Here is a 25,955-nt window from a genome sequence, read left to right as displayed (position 1 = left end):
GTCTAGGAATCTGAATATATGTGAAAAATGGCTAATGTTTGAATACTTAATATGTATTCATATGTGCCAGACTATAAATTATATGGATTATCTTATTTAATCTTCCTCCCTGGTGAGAAGACTCAGAGAGGTTAAGTGACTTACCCAAAGTTACACAGCTGATTAATTATGACCCCTTGAACCCAAACTGATTCCTTTGTCAGTTTATTTGCTGATGCTCTCTGTTGGACTGTGTCTCTAATAGGAGACTGATGAATGGTGTGAACAGTTTCCTGACATAGTCTCAGAAGAGATACTCCATAAGTATTTAAATGAGGAAAAAGTCTGGCATTTTCTAGGTTGCCACCTCCAGTTTAATCTGGCCATCCTCCCCTTATCTTTTTTCTAGCTCCTTCAAACGTAGCCCAAACACAACAGGCTTTCTCTTCTCTCGTTACACTAGACGTGGCTACCTCCAGTTCAGTCAATTAGGGTCAATAGGTTATGCTGCCATAAACCCCAAATCTCTGTGGCTTCACAGCAAAGATTCACTTCTTGCTTGATCTCTGTGTGCTCTGTGGTTTGACAGGTGGTCTTTACTCATAGTAATAACTGAGGGACCCAGACTAACAAGGACATGTGAACCTACTGAGTGCCTAGGACAAGGAGAACCAGAAATACTTGGGAGAGACCACTGTTAACTACCTCAATCACTAGACATGTTCCCCAACCAGGAGAACTTCCTACAGCACCTGAGTGGCTCAGCAGCACCCTTTCACTTGACCCACTGCCTTCGGTGGGTCCCCTCTCTGTGGAGCGCAGTCTTGTCCCTTTGCTGGTGGCTCCAGCATTTTTATTTAGGTGGGGCTTAGTCAGGTAGGCTCTTTGGGAATGTGGAGAATTAGAAGACCTGTCTGGCACCTGCACTTGCATAGCCAGCCATTTTTAACTCAAATATTTTTTGGCCTAGGGAGAGGTGGTTTATGGTGGAAGTTGTAACTGAAGGAGATAGTGGAGGAGAGCTACAGCTCCCCATTCTCCCTTTCAACCCCAGGTCTACTCCTAAACTCATTCTCTCCTCTCAAGCCACTGCAGTATGTCTAAAATACTTACTACTCCAAGTCTTAAAACCTCTAAATTGTTCTCTAGTACTCCTGATATGTATTGAGATCCCTTTGTGATTAGACCCTTGCCTGCCCCATTAGCCTCCTCTGTCTTACCATCCCCAACCCCCATACCCAGACTCAGACATTCTTTTCTCCACCTTGCTATATCTTCTTTGGGCCTCAGATTTTTCTTTCTCTTGAAGGGAACTCCTGGTCTGCCCAGTCAAGGCTGAGTGCCCCTTCTCTACATCTCCTAGCATCCAGGACTTCCCCACCTTTTGGCATTTCTCAGCTCTATTTCATAACTGTTTGCTTATCTGTGGCCTCTCTAGACCATGAAATCTCTGAGGGTGGGGATTTATATCCATGACTTTTTGTATGTCATTATGTCCCTAGCATTAATGTACTGTGCTGTGTCAGTTGAAGGAGCAACCAGCAAGGCAATAGAATCCAAGCTAATGGCCCTACAATTCCTCTTCTAGTTCTGTTCCTATTTTCTTGTGTTGCTGAATTTGACCAGAAAGTTCATTCTAACTCTGCCTCATCTCTTTGTCTTAGTGAAATCTATTCTGAAATATTGCTTTGTTCAGAAAACTGTGATTTAAGATACAGAGTATTGTTTATACATTAATCTCTAGCAAGGTGGCCCTCTATTTTTCAGCCCTATCCCTGGTGCACATTTCTTCATCTTCTTCTTCTTCTTCCTTTCTCTTTCTTCTTCTTCTCCTTTTCTTCTTCTCCTTTTCTTCTCCTTTTCTTCTTCTCCCTCTCCCCCTCCCTCCTCCCCCCCCCTTTTTTTTAAAAGATTTTATTCATTCATTTGAGAGAGAGAGAGAATGACAGAGATACCAAGAAAAAGCAGGGAGCCTGATACAGGGGGGCTCAATCCCAGGACCCTGGGATCATACCTGAGCCGAAGGGAGAAGTTTAACGGACTGAGCCATTCAGGTGCCCCCTTGGTATACATTTCTATCCAAGAGGTGTTCTGTGTTCTAGTAAATGTAGAAAAGTAACCCCCCAAAAGCTTCAGTTTAGTATCATAAAGTAGAGATTACATATTTGACCAAAAATTATCTTGTTTGAATCGCTACTGAAAAAACAAAACAAAACAAAACACATTAATCTGGGCCAAAGCCAAGTCTCCTCTCTTCAGAGATGGGAGAACCCAAAACTGGAGCCTTTGATTACCTTTGAAAGTAAGGGAACATTGGGTATACAGACAAAAGCCACAGCTATTAAAAGCAAAAATGAACTATTGGGACTTCATCAAGATAAGAAGCTTTTGCACAGCAAAGGATACAGTCAACAAAACTAAAAGACAACCTAAGAATGGGAGAAGATATTTGCAAATGACGTATCAGATAAAGGGCTAGTTTCCAAGATCTATAAAGAACTTATTAAACTCAACACCAAAGAAACAAACAATCCAATCATGAAATGGGCAAAAGACATGAACAGAAATCTCAGAGGAAGACATAGACATGGCCAACACGCACATGAGAAAATGCTCTGCATCACTTGCCATCAGGGAAATACAAATCAAAACCACAATGAGATACCACCTCACACCAGTGAGAATGGGGAAATTAACAAGGCAGGAAACCACAAATGTTGGAGAGGATGCGGAGAAAAGGGAACCCTCTTACACTGTTGGTGGGAACTGGTGCAGCCACTCTGGAAAACTGTGTAGAGGTTCCTCAAAGAGTTGAAAATAGACCTGCCCTATGACCCAGCAATTGCACTGCTGGGGATTTACCCCAAAGATACAGATGCAATGAAACACCGGGACACCTGCACCCCCATGTTTCTAGCAGCAATGTCCACAATAGCCAAACTGTGGAAGGAGCCTTGGTGTCCATCGAAAGATGAATGGATAAAGAAGATGTGGTCTATGTATACAATGGAATATTACTCAGCCATTAGAAACGACAAATACCCACCATTTGCTTTGACGTGGATGGAACTGCTGGAGGGTATTATGCTGAGTGAAGTAAGTCAATCGGAGAAGGACAAACATTATATGGTCTCATTCATTTGGGGAATATGAAAAATAGTGAAAGGGAATAGAAGGGAAGGGAGAAGAAGTGTGTGGGAAATATCAGAAAGGGAGACAGAACATGAAGACTCCTAACTCTGGGAAAGGAACTAGGGATGGTGGAAGGGGAGGAGAGTGGGGGGGTGGGGGTGAATGGGTGATGGGCACTGAGGGGGGGCACTTGACGGGATGAGCACTGGGTGTTATTCTGTATGTTGGCAAATTGAACACCAATAAAAAATAAATTTATTATTAAAAAGAGTGGGATTCAAATCCTTTAACCATATCTTAGTATTAATTCAGCTCCGTTTTTCTACGGAGCTTTGGCAGGAGGTCAAATTAATTCACTTGAATGTCACATGCTATCTGTTTTTCCTTCCCTTATAATGGAAGTCCTAAAGTATATTAAAATCAGCAAAAAGTTCATAGCAGTCAAGAAGTGGGAGGCACATGGATGATAATCCACTGATTGCCTTTGGATTTATTGGGAATGAAGGTGTTTGATCAACACAAATGATTCCATTCTTTGTACTTTCATCGCATAACCAGTATCCCAAAATTTCTGAAATGCTGACTGGTTTTACAAGGTACAACACTCAAGTCCAACACTCAAGTATGGTTGGACAACATACAAGTATCTCTCTTTTGGGGAGATTGATGGCTCCAATAAGTTTTTTATTCCTCTCCTAAATGAATAGGCAAATGGGACTAGCACTTAAGTAAAAAAAAAAAAAAAATACTGTTATAAATTTAATAATTTTTATCAGACAAAATTTGAAGGTAATAGGGCATACTTTAAAATACAACTACCAGATTGATTTATTCAGTATACCTTTGCTGAACAAATATGTGATCTATGTGCTAGGCACTGGAATAAAAAGCTAAAAACTGTTTGGTCCCTGCTGAACCCTGAAGGAGAACCCATGGTCAGTTTGGGTGAGTAACAGCTAGGCAGTGTTGCTCGTGTCTAAGCATGCAAGCAATGCCCCTGAGAATTGGTCTTGGTTTTATGTAAGAGGTGAGGCTCCATGTGGGTCCTTAAAGGAAGAGAATTGAAACCTCTGGACCCTCTTATCATCAAGATGAGGCACAGTGTATCAGACCATACCCCCTTGGACTACATGATATGGGGGCCCATTCATAGATACCCTACAGATGGTAGAAGTTCTCTAGGTCCACAATCCTAGTTCCATAACAAAATTATTCAGTACATGTGTGGTCATATCACATTAATGGCTTTCCAGATGTGCAAATGAGTTTTCAGAAGTACAAGCCATCAGGTATTATTTTAAAACTGATATTGCAATACTTGTTTTCCCAGGTTTCCATATTGAAATATTTCGTCTATAAGATGGGGGTGACACATGTGTTCTAGAAGTACAAGTACCTCCTGACCTGGATCTAGATTGATGTGAGCTATAGGCACTCATTTGTACATATTTAGCTATGTTAATAATTATAGTGTACAACACGTTGTTCGGTGGTAAAAATAAAAGTAGGCCAAATCAAAAGTGAGATATGAGAGTCACATCCTTAGGACTCAGCATATAACATAAAGACGTTATTGAATGATGGATTAAATGGATGATTATGAATCAAGGGTGATTATAAAGAGAACCACCAAAATAATTATCTTACATACCAAAACAAAGCAGAATAATGGCAAACAACAAAAATCCTATAAGAGAAATGTACAGTGCTTTGGGAAAAAAAGGCAAAGCAGAACAATTTGAGGAAGATTCCAGTTTCTTTGTGTGAGCTGGTACCTTTGGTTTAAGCACATCTGGTTAGAGGCCTGTGGACTTAACTTTTTGATCTCCTTCAATTTAACCTTTTAGATTAGTGTGATTCTAAGGTAGCAAACCATGAAATAGGAAAATTAATGTCTTCACTCTGGTTTCAATTTCCAACCATTTCTTTCTTCCTACCACATTTAACTATCTTCCCTCGGATCCCTGTTGTCCTGAGCAGCTGCCACTGACTCGAATCGCCAGGAATGGATTGGGCCCATTCATCTCCTCAGCTCAAGAAGATAAATGCTCACCAGGGGAGGGCATGAGGAGGCTGGTTTGGGCCAGAGGAGGAACTGAGCCCACTAGCCTCCTTAGAGGCTACTCCTTAATCCCCTAGGGTTTATTTTCTCATCCCAGAATTAAAGCATCCTCTCAGGCAAATGCAAAACCAGTTTACATGTTGGTGAAGAATTTCCCAGCATTATATGGTGCCCAATTATGGAAACTGTTGCTTCTGTTACTTTCAAGTATGTGTGCCTGACTGACCCTGAAGTCCGACCTCTCCTAGGTTGGTCTTTGTGACCCTAACAGGAGAGACTGCTCAGCGCTCCAAGACTGATGGCTTTGAGTAGAAATCTCTGAATGTCATCTTTATTCTCACAATTAAACACAGTATACTCGGGGCACCTGGGTGGCTCAGTTGGTTGAATGTCTGACTCTTGGTTTCGGCTCAGGTTGTGATCTTGGTGATGGAGCCCTTTGTGGGACTCCCTGCTCAGCAGAGAGTTGGCTTCCTCTCTCCTTCTCCTTCTGCCCCTCCCCCTGCACACACACACAAACTCTCTCTCTCTCTCTCTCTGAAATAGATCTTGAAAAACAACAACAACAACAAAAAACAACTGCTTTTCTATGTTTATGTGTATTCTTTGCTTAACTGCTCTAGGTGTTGGCATCAGACTTAAATAATAAGATCAAATAGATGTGATTCTGATTAGATGCTGTTATGTATAAGAAGAAGATACATGGTGATGGGGAATTAAGAGGATATGTGGAGAAAATAGAAAAATGGAAACAGGAATGAATACTTTCCAAAAGTTTTAGAATAAACGGAATTCCAGTGGCAGATAGATCTTCTGTAATGGATAATCTTAAAATATAGAAATCTTACTGTAGTGAATAGTTGTCTTTTTCCCCATCACCAGGGGAAAGAACATAGTTTGGAAAATGGAGTATGTTTGTTTTATCATGCCTTTTGGAAGCTAAATGAAGAAGATAATATTTATAGGATCAGATAAGGATTAGGGTATAGTTATTATGATTTTATTCTTGTGGTTTCTTGATACCCAGAAAATTTATTTTCGTCATCTTCCTGGTTAACCAAGGGCATCATTGTTCCATGTAACCTTTGTCAGAACTCTTTTTCCTTATCTCTCTCCTGAGAAAGCCCTGGAATAAGATAATTATCTCACTTGCTCTTTCAGCAGAGTTCACATAAGCACATTGCTTGAAATGGCAAGTCCATGGACATGGTAGCTGCTGCTGTGAGTTTTCTGACAGAGTGGCAAGGAGTGAGTCCAACCTGCCCCTTGATTTGGTTTATTAACTATGATTATATCCACACTGGCAATCCTTAAGGCCTATAAAGTTCTAAAAGAGGAGATAGTATTTCATAAGCTTTAGGAACTTTGCCCATCATCGTCAGATTTTAACATAATGTTCATTTTCCCCCCTCACTAATATTGGAATAAATTCTAGCCAGGAGATAGTAAAGAAAGGGATTGCTCCACTGGTTTAAAAATAGTCATTGTCCATTTCTTGAATGACTCCTGTGTGTGTTGTGCTCCATTAAATGCTACCCTATGTGCATTATTTTATTTAATTCTCAACTATCATAAGAGATATTTTAACCACATTTTACAACTGGTAGACATTTATTTTCAGGGAGTTTGAGTAACTTCAATTCACAGTGCTGGCAAGTGACAGCTAAAGTTTAAGACTTTGTCGGAGATCAGTGACTGATACCAACTGGCAAAAGTGATTAATGGCTCTTATTAATGTCTCCCACGATATCTTTACAAATAATGATCTTTTGGCTTTTATTATCAATCCCCTTTTGAAAGAGACGAGTCTCATGCCAAAATGTGAGACTGCTATATGCTAAATATAAGCTAATGAGGTTATCTTAGGCCTCTTGGATCTTACGCTGATGTTTTCCATGTCCTTTGGTCACTGTATTATTTGACAAGCCTGGACATGCTGTAGCAGAGCCTCATCATCAGGGAGACACCGCAGGGTCAGGAGAGGGGATGGATGGGTCATTCTTTGAAGTGCTTTTCTGGGTAATAGACACTTTTGCCTTTTTGATTTGACACCTAACGAAGTGCTCCTCTTTTAGGTAAATGTGGAGAAGGTGCTTTCTTCATAGCATAGGGGATAAGGTATTAATGTATAAGTACTTTTAATTCTGGCCCCACTCCCAGGGTGTGCTTGTGGCCTGGCTTTATTCAGCCCCAGTATCCAAACTGCCCTGCGGGTTCTGTGAACTTGAGTGTGGTTTGCAAGTAGTTCTTAGGGCCCAGAATATAGAGACCCTTATGCTCTCAGCTCAGTTCTGGAGAGGCCCTAAAGGAATCCATCCCAGTCGAGAGAACATCTGTGACTAAGTGTGTCTGGAGGCTCAGGCACTAATGCCCTGATTTCTAAGGCTATCAGCATGAGAGATAACAGTGACTGCTTTTTCTGATCAAGGACCTGGATGTTCCTTTCTCCTATAGTGGACCAAACCCTTTAGACCTTTGTCCTATCTCCTGTTCTCTCAAAGAATAGCCCAATTGGACGATTTCTCAAAAATATTCTGAGAAATTAATAAGGAAAGCACCAATAATAATAATCATCACAGTAATAGGAAAGCTATAGTTTATTGGGGATCTGTTACATGCCAGATGTTTTATATGTGTCATCTCCAGCCTTCAAAGGAGCCTTCTGGGGTAGATGTTAGCTCATTTAAAGATGAAAAACCTGATATTGGTAAGGTCACACTGTTCAGTTAATAGGTCATAGAGCTAGAATTCTAGCTCACTCCTGTCTGACATCGATGCCTAAGCTCTGTTCACCAGATCACACTTTTTTTTTTTTTTTTTTTTTGTGAGAAATGATTCTAGGAATTTCAATAAACATGTTGATTGTAGTGCCATTTTGCCTAGAATGACTGTAACAGCACAATTTCAAATAGCATTTCAGGAATTTAGCAGGTGGGTGTCCTAATTCAGCAAGCATAATCTAACAAGTGCCTGTTAAGTGCCTGACACTCACTGCTCAAGGGCCTGGACACCCAAAGTGGAGTCCATACATTCAACAAATATTCATCGAGCACCTGCTGTGTGCCAGACACTTCTAGACAATGGAGTTGCTGGGGCTTGGAGCTTCCAGTGGGAGGAAGAGATAAAGAGCCACATAAATCAGTGAAATATTTCTTATATTAATGTAGTGATCATTGTTATGGAGAAGAACAGAGCAAGAAAGAAGGAGAGGTAGTGGAGGGGATTAATAGGGAAGGCCTCACGGAAGTGGTGAATTTGAGCAAAGCCTTTAATGAGATGGGGGATTAAGCCAGGGAAGAACATTCTAGGCCGAATAGCAGGCCCTGGAGGGGAGTGTCCCACTATTTCAGAGGAATGATGGAGAAGTCAGCCAGGTTAGCCAGAGCAGGTAAGTGGGAGAGAAGTAGAAGACGAGGGAGCATTTGTGGATATTTTCTTATTTTTTAGGTGGAATATACTGCAGTTTACTCTTCGTGAAGTGAGGAGTCATTGGAGGAGTTTGAGTGGAGAGGTGACATGATTTGCTTTATATTCTAAAAGGATCAACCTGGCTATTAATAGGCAAGTACAGAGATAGGGAGACCAGTTAGGACAGTCGAGTAACTAGCAAGCAAAGATGATGGGCTGGAGTGCTAGTGCTTGCTGTAGGTGAGGGTGTGGCTATAGTGGTGGATGGTTGGAGTGGCCATGAAGGTAGAGCCACAGGATGTACTGGAAAGTCTTAATGTGGACATTTCTGTTAGTTTTCGTGATTATATTTTCTTTGGCAAGAGACTTCCTGAAAGATGGCTTGGCCAGTGGGTAAGACTCAGGGACAATGTGGTTTAGGGGAGAAAACTCAGGAGTTCACTTTTAGTCACCTTAGATTTGAGATAGACTTCTAGCACAGACTGAGAGCAAAGAGCATCCCTTGCCTTTAAGAATCGTGTGTCTGGTAGCAGGGACACTCAGAAGCAAGTGTTTCTACAGATACAGTGAGATACATACAATGGTAGGAATGTGCACAGGCATAGTGGTCACTCAGCCGAGACTGTTTCTGGGAAGGTGGAAACAGCATCCAAGTGCAGGTGGGGTCAGATCCAAGTGTTGAAGCATAAGGTTCAGCAGTGCTCAGGGAAAGTGGGTGGAGTGGAAGCTTATAGGGGCAGCACACCTGGAGCCCTTGAAGCACATCCACACATCCTGGAGCTCTTGAAGAACGACAAGCCATTCAGTAGGTCATGATTGCCGAAGCTCCTGTTGTGAAGATAAAAGTGAGGCTTGAGAGTCAGGAAGGCTCAGGATGTGGCTGCCCTTCTTGTTGAGTCAGGGAGAAGAAAGGGATGGGGAGCTATGGAAAATACTTTAAAGCATAGAAAGAAATAGCCTCTCATTCCAAACTTGTCAAGAATCCAGCTAGGGACAAATACCAGTAGAAAACAATAGCAAGTAGGTTATAATCTGTGGCCTTATTTTGTTACTATTTTATACTCTTTTCATAAGTGATGTTTCTCAAGCTATAAAAATGCTATGTTCCTGATTCTCAGCTGGAATAGTAGAATTTGGTGAAAAGACACTTGAAATCTCTTGGCTTGAAATCTCTGTTGTTGGCTCCACTCTTGTCCTTCTCAGAGGAAAGTTCAGAAGGGCTGCCAGGATGAAAAGAATATGGTCAAGATGTTATCAGAAAAGGATATGACAGTCTGCTTGACCTCCAGAATTGGGTAAATAAGACATTTGGCCATGAGGGGCTTTTTTAAAAAAATAAGATTTTGGTGTATCTTTGGTGTATCTGGTACCTTTTTTGTTGGTGACCAGGATTCTGACTCACGGGCAAGTTCTCAGCAGTTTTTGTGTAATTGAACTGAAAGTGTTGGGTGAGAGCTAGTTGGGTGTCCAGGTTGGAGTTGCCACAAAGGCAGAAACTGAAGGTGGCCTGTGAATTATAGTTGGCAGGGTTTTATTTTCCCTCCTTTCTTCCTCTCTTGCACTATTCTTCTTCTCCCTCCCAATCGTCCTCTCCTCAGTGGAAACCCATTTCATTTTAAAAGAGGTACTCCCACTTTGGCATGATAGAAAATTAAAAATCTGAATTAAAAGAGGTACTTCCTTGGAAAGAAGAGAAAATACAGGTTTTTGGGTTTTTTTTCAACTTTGAGGAAATCGGTCTTCTCAACTTTACTTCAGTATAATCATCACTGATAGAGGTAGATAATGTTTCTACCAGTTGTTACTAAATATTCTGTTGGAAAGATTGAGCATGATGGAGACAGAATAGTATATCTATTTTGAACTATAGCTTATAACGAGTATTACATATTATTAAAGTGCAAAACATAGAGTCTGCATACATCTTTTGCATAAACCAGCAAAACCCCAAAATATATGTATACCCATGAAATGCAAAAACCAGCAGAACCGTGGACTTGATTTGGTGGCAGTAACCAAAATAGGCAGGAATTGATAGAGCCATGACCAGTGTCAGTGATTTGTTGTCATTTTTGTCTCCAAATGCAGTCAATTCATAGCTTTGGGGCTTTTAATTTCCTCAAAGAGCAGTAGTTAGCAAACTTTAGTGTAAAAACCCCTGGGTGCTCATTAAAAGTGCAGAAATGCTGTTCCACCATTCTCAATCCAGCCTGCATTTTAGAATCCCAGAGTAGCTTTTAACAACCTATGCCTGTAACCAGCCACCAAGGGATTCTGGGATGAATTGGTGGGGGAGGAGTCCAGGCATCTGTAGGCCAGAGGTTCTCAGCACCTGCAGCTAGGTCTGGGGAATATGCAGTTTTACCAGAGCCCCAGGTGATTCAGATCCACGTGGCCTGAGTCTCATTTTCTACAACCTTAAACCTTCATTGGTTTGTTCCATCCACTGAATGGTGGCACCAAGTTATATTAGTGGAATATAAATAGGTATTTCAGAAGTGTAATGTTAGAATTCTTTTTTTCTGTAAACAGTTTAAGTCAAAACATGGTCACCCAGCTAAAAGAGTATTTTTTTTTTTTAATATTTATTAGAGAGCATGGGGGTGGGGCAGAGAGAGAGAAGCAGACTCGCCACTGAGCAGGGAGCCCGATGCAGAGCTCCATCCCAGGATTCTGAAATCACGACCTGAGCCAACCAACTGAGCTGAGCCACCCAGGCATCCCTGAAAGAGTATTTTTAAAAAGGGATAAATATGTCTTTCCGAAGAGATATTTTGTTGATTTGTTTTCTTCTGCTTATAAGACATACTTTTGCAGAAAATCTGAAAAAGAGAGTCAGCCATCCAAAAATGATCACTCTTAATATTTTGGTTTATCACTTAAATTTTGTCTTGTCATCATGAGTCTAGACGGTGAATCCACAGCCTTTCCAGAGTTTGTAGTTAGCTGCTCCCCTCGCCAATTATATGGCCTGACAGTCTCTCATCGCTTCCATCAGGGAGAATGGCCTCCCTGCTCTCAGGGAATAGTCTAGTCTGTCCTCATCTGTCCTCCTCTGGATCAGAAATACCAATGAGTGTCCGGGAAACGATCTGCCCTGAATCTTTGTGACTCTTTCCAGGAAGGATGGAGTTTCACTGGTTAAACGTGTCAGAACCAACATCATCCTCTTATGGGTCCCAGGTTTGCTTTGTAACTTGTTCTCATCTTCTCTACCTGACTCTGCCCAAGTCCACTTTGGGGGAGCAGATGCTCCTTTCCCTGTCTGTTTGAGGACCCCTCTGAGCAGAAGAGTTTGAAAGCAAGGAATTAGCGTGGCTTCTTTACAGATAAAGCTTTCACGTGGACAGTTAGTTTACCCCCACTGTAAATGGACCGGTTAAAGGACTACATATGAATTTCATTGTGAAAAGCTTAGTAATTAAAAAAAAATTAACATAGGAAGTAAAGCAGGAATTGCTAGTTAAACCTTAAAAAAAAAAAAAAAGAACCTGTAAAGATTTTCTTGAGATGAACTGCATTTCAGCCTTTCAGTTGTTCTTCAAATTTATTTTTGTCTGTAGGGTTTTAAGTTAATCTTCACTGAACTGGAAATGTGTGTATTTAAAAATTGAAAGAGCTGTTTATTGGCTTAGTTGCCCATTAGAAAAAAGGATATAAATGGAATATCACACCTGTAGCCATTCAGTCATTTTTAGTACAGTGTGTGGGAAATTCAACCCCGGTAATCAGAATATCCGAAGGCACCTACAACCAGGGCTGTGTTTTCATCTACTGAGTCACCTCGGAGGTAGGAGACAGGATGGTGGCTGGGCTGGGCCCAAAAACTTTCATTATGAAGACTTTGAGTGGCAAACAGGGGATGCTTTTAGCACTTCAGGCACCCAGTGAACAGCCCTGGAATAAGGAATCCTCGTTATCAGCACCTTCAGAAAATGTGATGAGGCACAGTTCTCAAGCAGCTCATTTGTGTGCCAGTGAGATCTTTTAAGAACATTCTTTGTAGTCTTCATCCATTACCAGCCTAGAGATAAAAGCTGATGCATTACAGTAAAGGCAGGATAATTAAAAGCTTGGCCTTGCATTTGTATTGACGGATGAAAAAATATCAGTCTGTCAAAACCCCAAAGTATAGGAGGATCCAGACTGCCAGAGGAGCTCCCATTTCTTCTCTTTATAGGACTTGTGATAAGAGTCTGTGAATGCTTAGTTAATTAATTGTGGGGTGGCAGAGATGCCGTGCTAACTTCAGGAAACACCAAATTCTGTTAATTTGGTTTTGGAGTACAGAAATGTCCTAGAACAGGTCAAGATTAAAATGGGAAACTGATCAAATTTAGCATCTTCTGTGTGGAGAAGCTGAGAGCTATTAACGCATATTCATTTCCGTTCAGTGCGATAGTTACGGTACCGCAAAACTGCCAAAGGCTTTAGGAAACAGGCTGAATTGGGTTTGATTTTCCAAGACCACATTTGTAGATCTGTGACTCGGCACACTTGGGTGAAATGAGGCTAATGTTTGCAACCCCTTCATTCATTTATACTTTTAATGACCACTAGGATGCCAATAATGGTTACTTTGTATGATTTCATAAGTGCTAAATGGCAGCAATAATAGAAGGCCTAGAATTTTCCCATATATTAGATTTGAATCATTTTTCTTAGAAATAGAAATGCCTTTTTCCACCCCATATTTCTATCTTGATTTAATCAACTGTGATTCCTGTTGTGTGAGTCTTCAGGACTCATCTGAAGATTTGTATTTGTAAAGATAGAAATATTTCCAGGCAGCCTACCTTTCTGGGTTTTGAAAGGTCCCTTTCCTCCCTTGTTTTCTTCCTCTCACACTTACCCCCTGTCCTCCTGGGGTCTGGTTTTGGGTGCCTGCATGAAGCCTGCTGTAAGGAGTGAGCCACAGGGAGAAAAGCCGTGAGGCCTGCATGCAGTTACAGAAAACGGACAGGCCAGATCCATGTCCTGCCGTTCATCTGAATTTACAGGGCTTCCAGATAGAAGTGAGACACGCCTGTCTGTCTTGTATTTATGAAACTCAGAAATGCAAACTGATCATTCACGATCTGTCTGCCATCCATTTGTATGCACCATTTTTCTGGACAGACCCTGAAGGACAGGTTATTTGTTCTTTGGTCATTTTGAGACAGCCATTCTTCCTGCTTTGGCTGTCCTCAACCCTCTGCTATTGACACCCATAAAGAGAAACCTGGAGTGTGGATTCTTGGCCGATAGTCCCAGATGTCAGAGGCTGTCTTGCCCCTCACTAAGGTGCTCAGGTTGGAAGTCTTTGCCATGACCTTTCCCTTATTTTTAAAATAAATGGTTCTGTGGGAGAGAGACCATTTCAGAAAGTCGGAGAGTTGTTTGCTGGTAGATGACTGTATGGAATCTGACTCTGTTTTAATTTATTCACTGTCTCTATGGTTCACACCTCATTTCTCACAGATGCAGAGTCAGATGTTGGGTAATAGAAAAATATGCTCCCGCATTAAGGTGCCAAAGATATCTTTTTGCTAATACATTCTTTCCAGAGATAGAATTGGCCAACAGTGCAGAAGAAATATACTATCTCCTTTTCTCTCTTTTGATTTTAGCTGTGAAATTCTTGAAAAATTTTAAACAGTGGCGTTGGACGTTTATACACTTGAAACGTATGTTATTGGATTCTTGTCAACTTGAGGCCTTCCACCAACAACACTTGCAGAGTTGAAACTGCTTAAAACCCAAGGCTTGTCCATTTGAGACTTAAATTTAGCCACTATCAGTAGAAAGTTATAGTTAGACATCTTAGAAGCAGAGTCAGTACTATTCACATTTTCTCTAGAAGTGGCGATCATTAATTTTTGGTTTTCCAGAAATAAAATAGCAACCTGGGACAGAATCCTAAAGGCTCATACTAGATTACAAACCTCTCTTTATTAAGGAAGAAACAAGTACTGTCATATATATATATATATATATATATATATATATATATATATATAAAATAAAGTAGTAGGAAAACTAGTCTTTAAGACAAAATATAATTTTATAATTTATTATTTGACTTGTGTTTAGTAGAAGTAAAAGCATATTAGCAATATGGAATTATAGATGATCATATAAAATAATAACCTGCAAAAGTTGTCCAGTTATGGAATAAGAAGTTAAGAGCAGATTTTATTGGTGTATACAATAAACTTGTATGGAAGAAAGAGCTTTTGCTCTTAGAGGCAGAAACTCAGATTGAACACTTGTCTCTGTGTTTATTATTATGTGACTTTGGGCAAGGTAGGCATGAATCTCGCTGTACCCACCTGTCCTGTGGGCCTAACATCCGCTTCAGGGTGGGCAGAGGAGAGCTTCTGTGAGAGAACATAGGGAAGGAGCTTAGTACCATGCACCTGTGGTGACCTGCAAACAACTTGCCTTACTTTCTCAAGCACCATACTCTGTTAATTTAAAAAAGTGAATGAAAGCACAAAAGGTTTATGAGAAATTATTTCAGTGTCAAACTCATGAAGATCCTATGCATTTTGGAAATTTTCCTTTTAGGAAGCCACATAAGGCAATATTTTATAATATTTGTGAAGTGTTCAGTTAAGTGAAATGCTATGTTTGAATTATGATATACGTGTTTAGGACATAATGACAGGTTCTTCCTACGAAAGTGATTTATGTTTAACAGAAAGTGGAGCTAATAGTTGCTATGGTTAGTTTATTCCCTCACAGTTTCTAGGATTCGGTTTGCCATAAGGGCTAAACACTCTGCTCTTTCCTTTGTATTTCATTGATGGTCTGAAATTTCCGTTTTGATTTAATTTTTTGCTTAAAACCTCAAGAATACTATGGGAATGCCTTTGGCTAGAGGAAATGAAGTCATAATCCATTCTGAACTTAGTTTGGTGATAGGGAACACTAATGAATGGCTATAAGCATAGCTATTAGGAAACAATTCAAGTATTCATGTTAACTCCTGAAAATTAATAGATATTTGGCAATTTCCTATCCCAGGAACAGCTCTGTAGAGTCTTTTCAGTGGATATCAAATAATACATTAAAATGCTTGTCAAGAGGTGCCTGGGTGGCTCAGTGCGTTAAGCATCTGCCTTCGCCTCAGGTCCTGGGATTGAGCCCCTTGTCTGGCTCCCTGCTCAGCAAGGAGTCTACTTCTCTCTCACTCTCTGCCTCCCCCCCGCCCCCACCACTGCTTGTGCTCTCTTTGTCTCTCAAATAAAATCTTTAAAAAAAGATAAAATGTTTGTCAAGGTGACAAACATGTAAATACATAGTGCGGAAACAGTGCCCTGTGTTTTGTTTTTATTTATTTATTTATTTATGATAGTCACAGAGAGAGAGAGAGAGAGAGAGAGAGAGGCAGAGACACAGGCAGAGGGAGAAGCAGGCTCCATGCACCGGGAGCCCGACGTGGGATTCGATCCTGGGTCTCTAGGGTCGCGCCCTGGGCCAAAGGCAGGCGCCAAACCGCTGCGCAACCCAGGGATTCCCTGCCCTGTGTTTTGTAAGGTGGCTTGCTTCTACATCCATCCCAGAGCAAGATAGAATTCATGTACGGACAATTAGAAATTTAAATAAAATGCTTTAATATCATCAGCGGGATTCTTGTGTAAAGCCTGTAAAACCTCTACTGGCACCTCTTCAGATTCCCGATAACAACAGCATCTCAGTGGTGGTCATGTTAAAGTTTCATGGAGACTAAAATTCTCTGCCAGGTTATGTGTGAAATGAGCATATAGGTACAAATGGCATTTGGCCATTAGCTAGGTTCTCAGATCAAGTCTAGAAACATTCTGTACCCAAAAGGCCAAAGCTCTTCCTGTTAATCTGTTTGCTTTTTTTTTTTTTTTTTGAAACTGGAGCTGTCACCACCAGAACACATTCAATTGTAAGTAAAGCCAGGCATTGCTTCTCACCTGAATGAGATGTTTTTAAAAAATGATTGCTGATGGTGTAGGATTCACAGATGATTTCCCTTGTTGAAGGTGATGGAACACCGCCTGGAGGAATCATGATGGAAAACTGATGTGTTGTTGGCGGGCTCCCTCCCTCTTGGGGAATGCATTCTTTGCAATCTTTTAACTTACTTAAGGGATTCTCGTGTTTCTAAGAGACCTAATGCCTAGCTGCCTGCACAATCCACTTCCCCTCTCTTCTCAAAGCTCCAGTCATAGCTTCAGCTGGCACTAGAAGTGTGCTGCTCCTCTCCATCTCCTCTCCTGCTCCAGCTTCTCATGCCCGACTGTTGCCATAGCCACTAACTGCTCTTACTCCTTCGGTCAGAGGCCAAAAAGTCTTTTAAGAGCATCAATAAGACCTGACCATTCCTCACCTTGAAATGCTCCATTGCATTTAAAATAAAATCCAAAAAAAAAAAAAAAGAATAGAATAAAATAAAATAATAAAATAAATAAAATAAAATAAAATAAAATCCAGCTGCGTAAATTAACTTTACCAAGACCCTCACCATCTGGCCACACTCATATTTTCTACTACATCATATGCTGTTCTCCCTTGTACCTGCTGGGTCCCAGCTACCTCTACCTACTTTTCATTTCTTGACCACACCACGCTTATTCTGTTCTTTGGGCCTGGACACTAGTCTTTCTGGAAGGTGTTATCCCAACCCCTGTATCTTCACAGCAGATGCTTCTCGATGTCAGAATGTTGGTTTAAATATCCCCACCTTAGAGAAGCCCTCCCCACCACCCAATGGAGGCAGCCACCTATCTACTTTGGGTTGGATTATCTAATAACATCTATCTGTAGCTGGCAATTTCTTTTTTCCCCTTCGGTTAGAACATAGGCTCCACTGGAGCAGAGACCCATTTGTCTTTATCTGATGTATCCCCAGGCCTCAAACAGCTATTCAGGAAATGTTTGTTGAAGAATGTATGAAGAAATGATGTAGCCAGTGTTTCTAACCTTAACTGTAAATTTCCAAGCATAAGTAAAAAAAAAAAGTTGGTGAGTGCATGCAGCCTGTGCCATTGCCGTGAATGTACACTTTGCTTTAAGATAGTGTGTACAATAGAGTAAAACAGACTCTCAGACCCATAGGCTCTCTGCCCTAGCCTCTGGAGTTTGGGAAGCCCAGTTTGGAAACTTAACCTCTTTAATCAGAGTGATCATAATGCAGACGTCCTAGAACAGAGCCTGAACTGGGTCTTCGGCCACCCTCTCTTATTGATTTAATTTGCAGGTGGCTTGTCCCCTCAGGAACCTACGTCTCCTACAATTAGTGCTGCCACTGATCTCTGTTCTTTACTAATACAAGCCCCCATATATAGAGCAGTCAGCTGTTTCCTTGGTCTATTGAAAAGTATTTAAGGGGCTTGTGGGAACAATCAGATATTCTTGACATATCAAAGATACGTGGATTTTATGCCCTGGCCTTTGGCTCCGGTTGGATCAGGAAATATGAATACATATGGATAAGGTGGACATCATCATCATCATCATCATCATCTCTGTCTATATTCTAAACTGCATGTTAATTTTTCTGCTTACACGTAGCTGTAAACAGTTTTGAGCTCGAAAAGCCAAAGGCTTACCAAAAATAAAACCAAGTTTTTCCAATGTATTGTGTAAACTAAGCGTGTTTCCTTCAGCTTTTTCGGATGACCTGGGTGAAGTACTGCTAAATTGTAATTGGCTCGATTAAGGAAGCCTTCCACAGACGTGGGGTGGTGGGGAGGCCAGCTTTCTCACTAACATACTCAGGACTGCCTGCCCTGATTGCATTATGCCCTCAGGGCCCAGTCCTTCAGATCAGTATCCGTCTTCTTTTATCTTAAAGGACAGAATTTCCGTAGATTTCATGCTGTTAATACAACAGTATCTCCGGCCCTCAGGAATCCTAGAACTTCAGAATTTTAGAACAGAAGAGAAGACAGATTCCATTGAGGTCACGGAGCGTGTGGCCTGCTTGAGGCTGGTCTGTGCCCTTCTGCCCCAGCAGGGTGCCTCTCCTGTACTTTGACTTATCCCTCATTTCCTTTTATCTTCCTGAAGTAGCCTGTGATTTTTTTCCCCATGCACTCAAAGCTTAAAAGTAGTCATTTCACTTGAGACAGAAGGTTAGTGATTATTTCTCCATCTGAGAAGGGTTATTTCCCGTGGAAGCTCTCTCCGCCCCTGCAGAAGTGTGGAAAGCCCTCTTCTCTGGCCTTGCTTCTCACGTCCGGGGCGCTGTGGTTGCTTTGCTTCTCTGAGTCATCTGTCAGAATGTACACCCCTTGAAGCAGGGAACTGTAGCATTTTGTTTTGTTTTGTTTTTGGTCTTGTTTTTGAAATCCCCGTCTCTGAATTGTAGATGTCCAGTGCTGTCATGAGATCTTTGTCTCAATAATGATGGATCTTGGTAATCCTCAGAAGGTTTACAGTTGTCATTGTGAAAGTAATTTTTGAATGGTCATGTCATCTTCATTGAAATTCCAGCTTTCTGCTTCTGTAAGCCTAAAGGCAGCCAACAGGATGACTCTTACTGGCTTATAAGAGTTGAAGTCAGTATGGCCAAAAAGCTTATTTGAAAACAAAACTATCCATCGTCCCTGCTGCTATTTAGAAACACTTAGCATCTCAACTCTCTGTTGTCAACTTTTCGAAGATACTTGGTAATGACCGGGCCTGAATTCCACTGTTTTGTGCTTTGAGGAGTAACTGGTCCATTGCTGCCCTATCAAGGCCTCCTTGCTTTTTCATATTAGTCTAATTTTAAGCTGAAACCATAAAGAAGTCCAGCTGACCCCTCCTGATGTTAGTCATCTTTGTGGCCATTAGGGTGGTGGTCTCTATAATGCCACAGAGGCTCCTTAGCCTGATCACACAGCCTTGTAAGACCTGACTTCTGCTTGGCTCGTCTCCTCACCCCTTGTCCCTCCCCACACGCCCCTTATATTCCAGCCACAGCAGACTGCATGCTCCCTCACAAGTAAGTGTACCTGATTTTTCACACTGCTCTGCCCTTGTCTGATTGGTAACCTCAGTGGAGAGCTCTCCGCTGTCTTCCTTCTTCACGCACAACTCAAGAGGTGCAGTAGACTGGCGTGACACAGACTGACTTGGGAGTAAGGAGAGGGGTGCTGTTCCAGTCCCTGGCATGAGGATCTGAACAGATGCAAGCCTCCCACAGAAGTGGGGAAGACTGGCGGGCAGGGGGGACAGAGCATGGGGGCATCGAGGGTATGGATGGAGAAGCGTTCAGTCCAGGTGCCTCTGAGTTATCCAGTTAAGCGAGGTGGGGAGTTGAATTGTATATATGGATCTGCAGCTCAGAGAGGTTCCAAATCCAGGAACTTCTATTTTGGAGTTGTCATTATATTTGAAATGAAGTGGAGGAGCTCTCCAAGAAAAGAGGGTTTGAAGAGTGTGATGGACTCTTAGAGAGCTATCAAATTTCAAAAGAGAAGAATGAGAAACAGGCCATGAAGAGGCAAAGGGAGATTAGAAAGAGTAGCTGGAATAGATAGAAGGAAAATCAAGAGTGACCAAAGCAGAGAATTCAAAGATGAGAAAGGATGTCACCTGGGATTGATTGGCTCGTAGAGAGTCATTGGTAACCTTCGTAAGGTGTTCTAGAATAACAGGGGGCACTCTCAAGAGTGACTGGGGACAACACCAGAAGACCATTCCTTCCCTAGTGAAGAGGCGGGACCATACCTCTACTGGAAGATGGGATGAAAGGCATAAGAGTAGAGTGTGAGTGAGCCCAAGAATAGGCTGCTTGTTTCCTGTGATGTGATTTTGGTTTTGGTTTTTTTAAGATGGATGATAGTAAGGCTTTTCTTCTTCTAATGCAAATAGTCAGAATCTGATAGAAGGGCCATAGGATATTACCGTCTTGTAGTTTGCTCACAATTGGTGGTGGGTATTATTCCACAGTCACAAGTATTGATGTATATATAGGTTTACTAGCCTCTTTTCTCCTATGAGTTTATACTTGAAATATAAGTGGAAAAAATTTGCTTTTTTTAAATCTGTCCATCTTAGCCTAACATCCCTGAAAGCAGGTAAATGGCATAAAGGGTTGTATTTGTTTGTTTAAAACAAAATGCTTGGTTATTCAGTAGGAATCCTGTTTTATGTATAAATGATAGAGATTTACATTGAGCATTTTCCTGCACTAAGTCCTTGCTAGGTTGGTGTCTTTTAATATGACTGAATTTTAATGTCAGCAAGAGAGGGAAGTAAATTTGAATAGAGAAGCTAATTAAGCAGTCATTTAGTTAGGAGACAGATTTTAAAATGCTACTTTTAAAAGTGGAAAAGATGAGGATGAAGTGACTTTTCGTCTACGGAATAGAAAATTAGAGCTTGAAAAGGAACAAAGGCATGACCAATTTTTGTAAGTGAAAGCGGTCTGGCGATTGGGACTGTGACTTCATTTATACCTGCACAGGGCCTCTGTGAGAGCTCATCGCCATTCCTTTTGCTAGTCATTTACTAAATCTATCCCTGGGAGAGGCATAATGAATACAGTTCCTGTTTCTTGAAAAGATGGAGGATTCCTCCTGCCATCCCACAGGAATACTCAAAGTCCTTACCCCAACTTTTAGGATTCAGAGGTTCTGGCAGTCCAAGGCATTCATTCATTCATCTATTCATTCATTTATAGCTTAAGCAGACCACGGCTGATACTGTAAATTTAGTTTGAAAAGAAGGGGCACAGTTTAAGTCAAAGCATTTTGTGTTGCTTTCTATTTGGAATTGCAAGTGACAATGTTCACTTCCAGTAACAGAAATCATTGATAGCTATGTTTAGTCCCAAGTGAATATATCAGAAGAGGGGGCATTGGAAAATAGTAGTCTTTAGTGAGCTGGAAGGGGAAATATGCAACTTTAAGTGGCAAGGGTGATCCAGCAAAGGAAGGAGTGAGCATAAGAAAAAAGAAAAACCAAAGCAATGCAAATATCCTACAGATCCATTTTAAGAAAATGTTCTGGCATTTGGGTACAAGACTGGAAATGCACACTGTAAAATTAGGAAAATAATGAGTTAAAGTTAGAAGTACTATATTTATGCTTTTCGTTGTTTGCCATTTAAAAATCAATTTATCACTTGCTTGTACTGGCATGTGGGTAGGGGGAAGAAGACTTCAAGAGTCTTGAAACTGAATTTACTAATGTAGGCTGTCGATGCTGTTTTCTCATAGGCACACTCTGAACTTATGCCCTTTTAGGTATGTGGAATTATTGATTCTAGTGAGATTCTAGAATTTAATAGCATTAGGTTTTAAGGTTTATTACTGTACTATCCCTCAGCAGCAATGAAAGTTTTATTACAATTAGTCAAGAAACAGCAATGATTTTCATTCATTGTATTATGCATGTGCTGGGGAATATAATATACTTAAATATTTGACAAGTGCATAGGAGTTTATTCAGGGTTTGAGGTTCTGTGATTTATGTGATCTATGATAGGTAAGAGATTATATGGTATATCTGTAGGTAGAAATAATGGTAGGTTATTTTATTATTTAAATAGTTGATAGGTGGTTGCTGGGTTCCATTTTGCAATTTTATTCGGCTTTTGTAGAGCTGACTCTGCCTTAGGGACAAGTCATGAAATCAAAGAGAAAAGCAGGTAGCAAAATGGTTTCATGACCAGAATAATAACACTGAAAATTAGGATGTCCTTGTACTAATTTTTCTCTTTTATTTAGTTCATGTTTAGAAAGAGGCTAAGGTCATGTGTTTAGAAAGATTCCTATTTTAACACATATTGACAACTTTTTAAAGTTTAGAGTGCATTGATGTGTCCACACAATATTACAACTACATTTGTGTAAAAACTCTTTATGTTTACAAAAAATGATGAAAGAGATGACAGACTTCTGGCTTAAACTGTCAAAAGATGTGCAGTTTAGTATCTTTCACTCCCTTCCCCACATGCACATCACTCAGTCATCACTAATTACTAGGCTGAACCCCTTGTTTCATGGAACAGGAAGCAGGAGACAAATCAAGTCCATTATCCAGGCTCACACATGACAACTTATTTGCTACTAATTATTTTCATGTATTAGGTCTATAAAGATTATACACAGATTTTAAAGTGAAATGAACTAAAATGTTTAAATTTTGAGATACAATTCTGGTTCTGCTTCTCTAACCATTTTGACAATAATTATTACATTAGAGCTATTATTTGAAACACACATAATAGACAATCTTAAATATGATATTCATAGAAAATAGATACTAAAGATATCCAGCATTTTAAAAATATGATTTATATGTAAGAACTGCCCTATCTGAGAAGAAAATTAAGCATCTTTTTAAAATGTACTTTTTCTAGTAGTCGTTTGCATTTTCTTTTTTGATTTTATGATCTAGTGACACTTTAGTTTCTCTTATAGATTCTCTAAACCACTTAAACATTTTCTGAGTTTTTGGAAAACGCTTTGGCCTACTGGTAAAAGCATTAGCATGTGATCAGACCAATAGCATCGATTACCTTGTAGGGAGATTTCAGCTCTGAAAGTTGTAACTGAGTTCTGTTTTCCATTAAACATAGAAATGCCTACTTTTTGCTCACTCGAGAGATTTTACAATGGTTAAAGACTATAAGGAAGAGTTATTCCACATTCACATAGATAGATATGATAATAATGGGGTTGATTTTATTATTCTTCAAATAATTATTCAAATACCTACTATGGTCTAGGTACTATTTTGGTATTAGTACCACACATAGAATGTAAAAAGGGACTGCCTCTCAAGCTGACACTTGAGGAATGGGGAGTTGGCCACTTGAAGAGCAGAGGAAAGAATGTTCTCACAGAGAACAGCGTCTAAAAACCCTGGAGGCAGAAAACCTTGCTGGGCTTTGCAAACCAAAAGGAGATCACCTGGCCTGATTGTAGTGGGAGAGAAGGGTAAGCAGTGCCCCTGGGCATGGGTAGGTTGCTGAGGCCTAGGCATGTGCTTGATGGCCATGGCAATCAAGAGCTTGGATTTTTCTTTAAGCACTTCAGAAAGCTATTAACATGAGTGCTATGGCTAGATTTATGAAGATCAGAATAGAGGTGGGCAGGAATGGACAGAGAAGAGGAGGTTTATTAGGGAGTTCAGGAAAGAAATGATAGCTTGCATAAAGGCAGGGGACTAATTAGAGATCTGTTTTGGAAATATATGTTTTTATATAAGTATGTATGTGTAAAATTATATATTTTACAAAATATATTTTGCAAAACTTTTTGTCCTGTAATAGAGAAAGTAAGGAAAAGGAAATGTCAGGGCTCATTTCTGGAATTCTGGCATTGTCATTTATTGGGATGAGGAAGAGGAGGGTGGGGAGGAACAGACTTGGGAGAGAAATATCTAGAGATACTTGTGAGCTACCAGTGAGGAATGTCAAGTGGGCATTTCAGTTTTAAACCTCAGAACAGAGGTTCAGACCAGAGATTTAAGCAGTTGGCTTCTGGAAAGTATTTAAAGCCCTGAGAAAGTATAGCATTAGATAGAGAGAAAATGTCAAGTGAGGAGAGATCCTGAACCGAGTTTTCCAGGAGATTCTCACATACAGAGGTTGGATAAGAAGCAGCCTGTGAAAGAGAATGAGGTGTAGCCTGAGAGAAAACAGAGAAGTAGGAGGGTGGAATCCCCAGGGAAGGCAACGGGCTGTCAAGGAAAGCCTTATCACCTGGGCTGGGGCTGCTAAGAGGTGACATGAGATGAGGACAGACAAGAGTGGGTAGTCCATGGCATTGTTCCCCCTCAATATGAGAGTCCTTGCAGTGAGAGGAGAGGGAGGAAGTAGAAGACAGTAAAAGTCAACAAATTTTGGGGGGGAAGTTAGGAGTAGAAAGAGAAGAAATATGGTCATAGCTGATGCAGGATGTGAGATCCAGGGAGGGCTACTTTGTTTTACTGAGATGAAAACTGCTAGAGCATGACTATATTTTGGTAGAATTTTAGTCTGAAGAATATGTATTAGATTGGCCCCGAGCTAGTAGTGATGTTCAAAGAAGACAGAAACGGATTTCTGCCTCATGGAACAATCCAGAGTAGCTGAGCTGTGCTCCATGAGTTCATCCAGGGGCCCAGGTTGAAAGGGGTGGCGCTGGCATCCTCCTGAATTTGGGGCCTCCATTACTGAGTCTGTGGTGACCATGTCAATCATTTTTTCCTAGCCAATGAGAAAAGGAGGCTTAGGGCGAAGGTCCTTGCCTTTATGAAGATGACCTAAACACTGGATACATATTCTCTCTTTTCTCATTGGTCCAGACCTCATCACATGGCCTTAACTCATTGTCGTCTCAAGCTGGGTGGAGGGGTACCAGTTAAAACAAAATTTAATTACTAAAAGGAAGATGGAGAAAATGGATTCTGAGCAAAGCCCATTTCTTCCACTCCTTGGGGTGAGAAAGGGCATTACAATATATTTATTTCTGTTTCTAAACCATGGGCAGTGCTTGACTTGTATTTGGTACTTAACTGAGGAAAGCCTTATCACCTGGGCTTGTATTGAAAGTTGAATTGACTATTAAAATTAACCCTCTTCCTTCTAAAAAGTCAAATTTGATTATAGGCTCTGAATTACACAATACTGCCACCTTTCCTCCTCTCCTCTGCCTTTTCTGTGGACCTAACACTTTCTATTTCTAGTAAAAGCATACAGACAGGAATACAGTATTTACTTTCAAGATTTGCTTAAAAATCTAAAATGTAAGAGGAAAAAAAATTTGCTAGTTTTGTTTGGATCACTATCTTGTTCAGTGTTTGGTCTTGATGTTTGCATATGCTTTGGGCAACTGAGCATATACCAAGTTGATATGTCTTTTATTCAATAGAAAGAATAGCTGGTGATTGTAAATAGTAACCCTCAATAGAAAATGTGGATGTAGCATTTAGTTTATAACATGGATTGGTATTTGTATGTTCCCCCTTCTTTCAAGTTATCAACCATATTCTGGTATGTATTGTAAAGATAGGAACTAAATGGTGATTTTATTGTGGAGTAGTATTTTGCATAACTTTGTATTATACTAATGGGTGTATCATTTGCTTAAAGTATTACACTAGCTCTTTGTTCCTGATATTTTTACCATAAAATTAGAATTAGGAAGGGAAATCATATGACAGTCTGGGATATTTGTTTTTGAGATATTTACCCTAACTTGAGATAAGAAATTACTTGAAATGACACGGTAGCTCCTGGCATAGCTCCTGTCTTGTTGTTTCGAGCAAAAAAACAGCTTTAAGCATTAGTAAGGGGAGGAAGTAGTCCCCAGAAAATAAGTTCTTTGGATATGGTCAAGTTCACTTCCCTTGTTTGACAAATGTAGAAACTAAGGCACAAAATACCTAAGTGTCTTGACTTAAGCAAACCATTACAAGATGGTGGTTATGTTTTAGA

The 25,955-nt window shown here is 40.5% G+C and overlaps 1 protein-coding gene across 30 annotated transcripts in view; it reads left to right on the top strand.

Moving 5' to 3' along the window:
* EPB41L3 (erythrocyte membrane protein band 4.1 like 3) overlaps window positions 1-25,955 on the top strand; it is a 226,292-nt gene that overhangs the window by 112,613 nt on the left and 87,724 nt on the right. Inside the window, exon 1 of one of the 30 annotated variants that reach the window (XM_038543758.1) lies at window positions 23,378-23,472. The exons of the other annotated variants lie outside the window; for them this stretch is intronic. The gene's annotated coding sequence lies outside the window, so the exon portion shown is untranslated. Of the gene's footprint in view, window positions 1-23,377; window positions 23,473-25,955 lie in introns of those variants that run through there. 30 annotated transcript variants of the gene reach the window in all.

The sequence above is a fragment of the Canis lupus genome, chromosome 7 (assembly GCF_011100685.1).
Source record: "Canis lupus familiaris isolate Mischka breed German Shepherd chromosome 7, alternate assembly UU_Cfam_GSD_1.0, whole genome shotgun sequence".
NCBI lineage: Eukaryota > Metazoa > Chordata > Mammalia > Carnivora > Canidae > Canis > Canis lupus.
The sequence above is the reverse complement of the archived record's forward strand: the minus strand, read 5'-3'. Positions and strand labels throughout refer to the sequence as shown.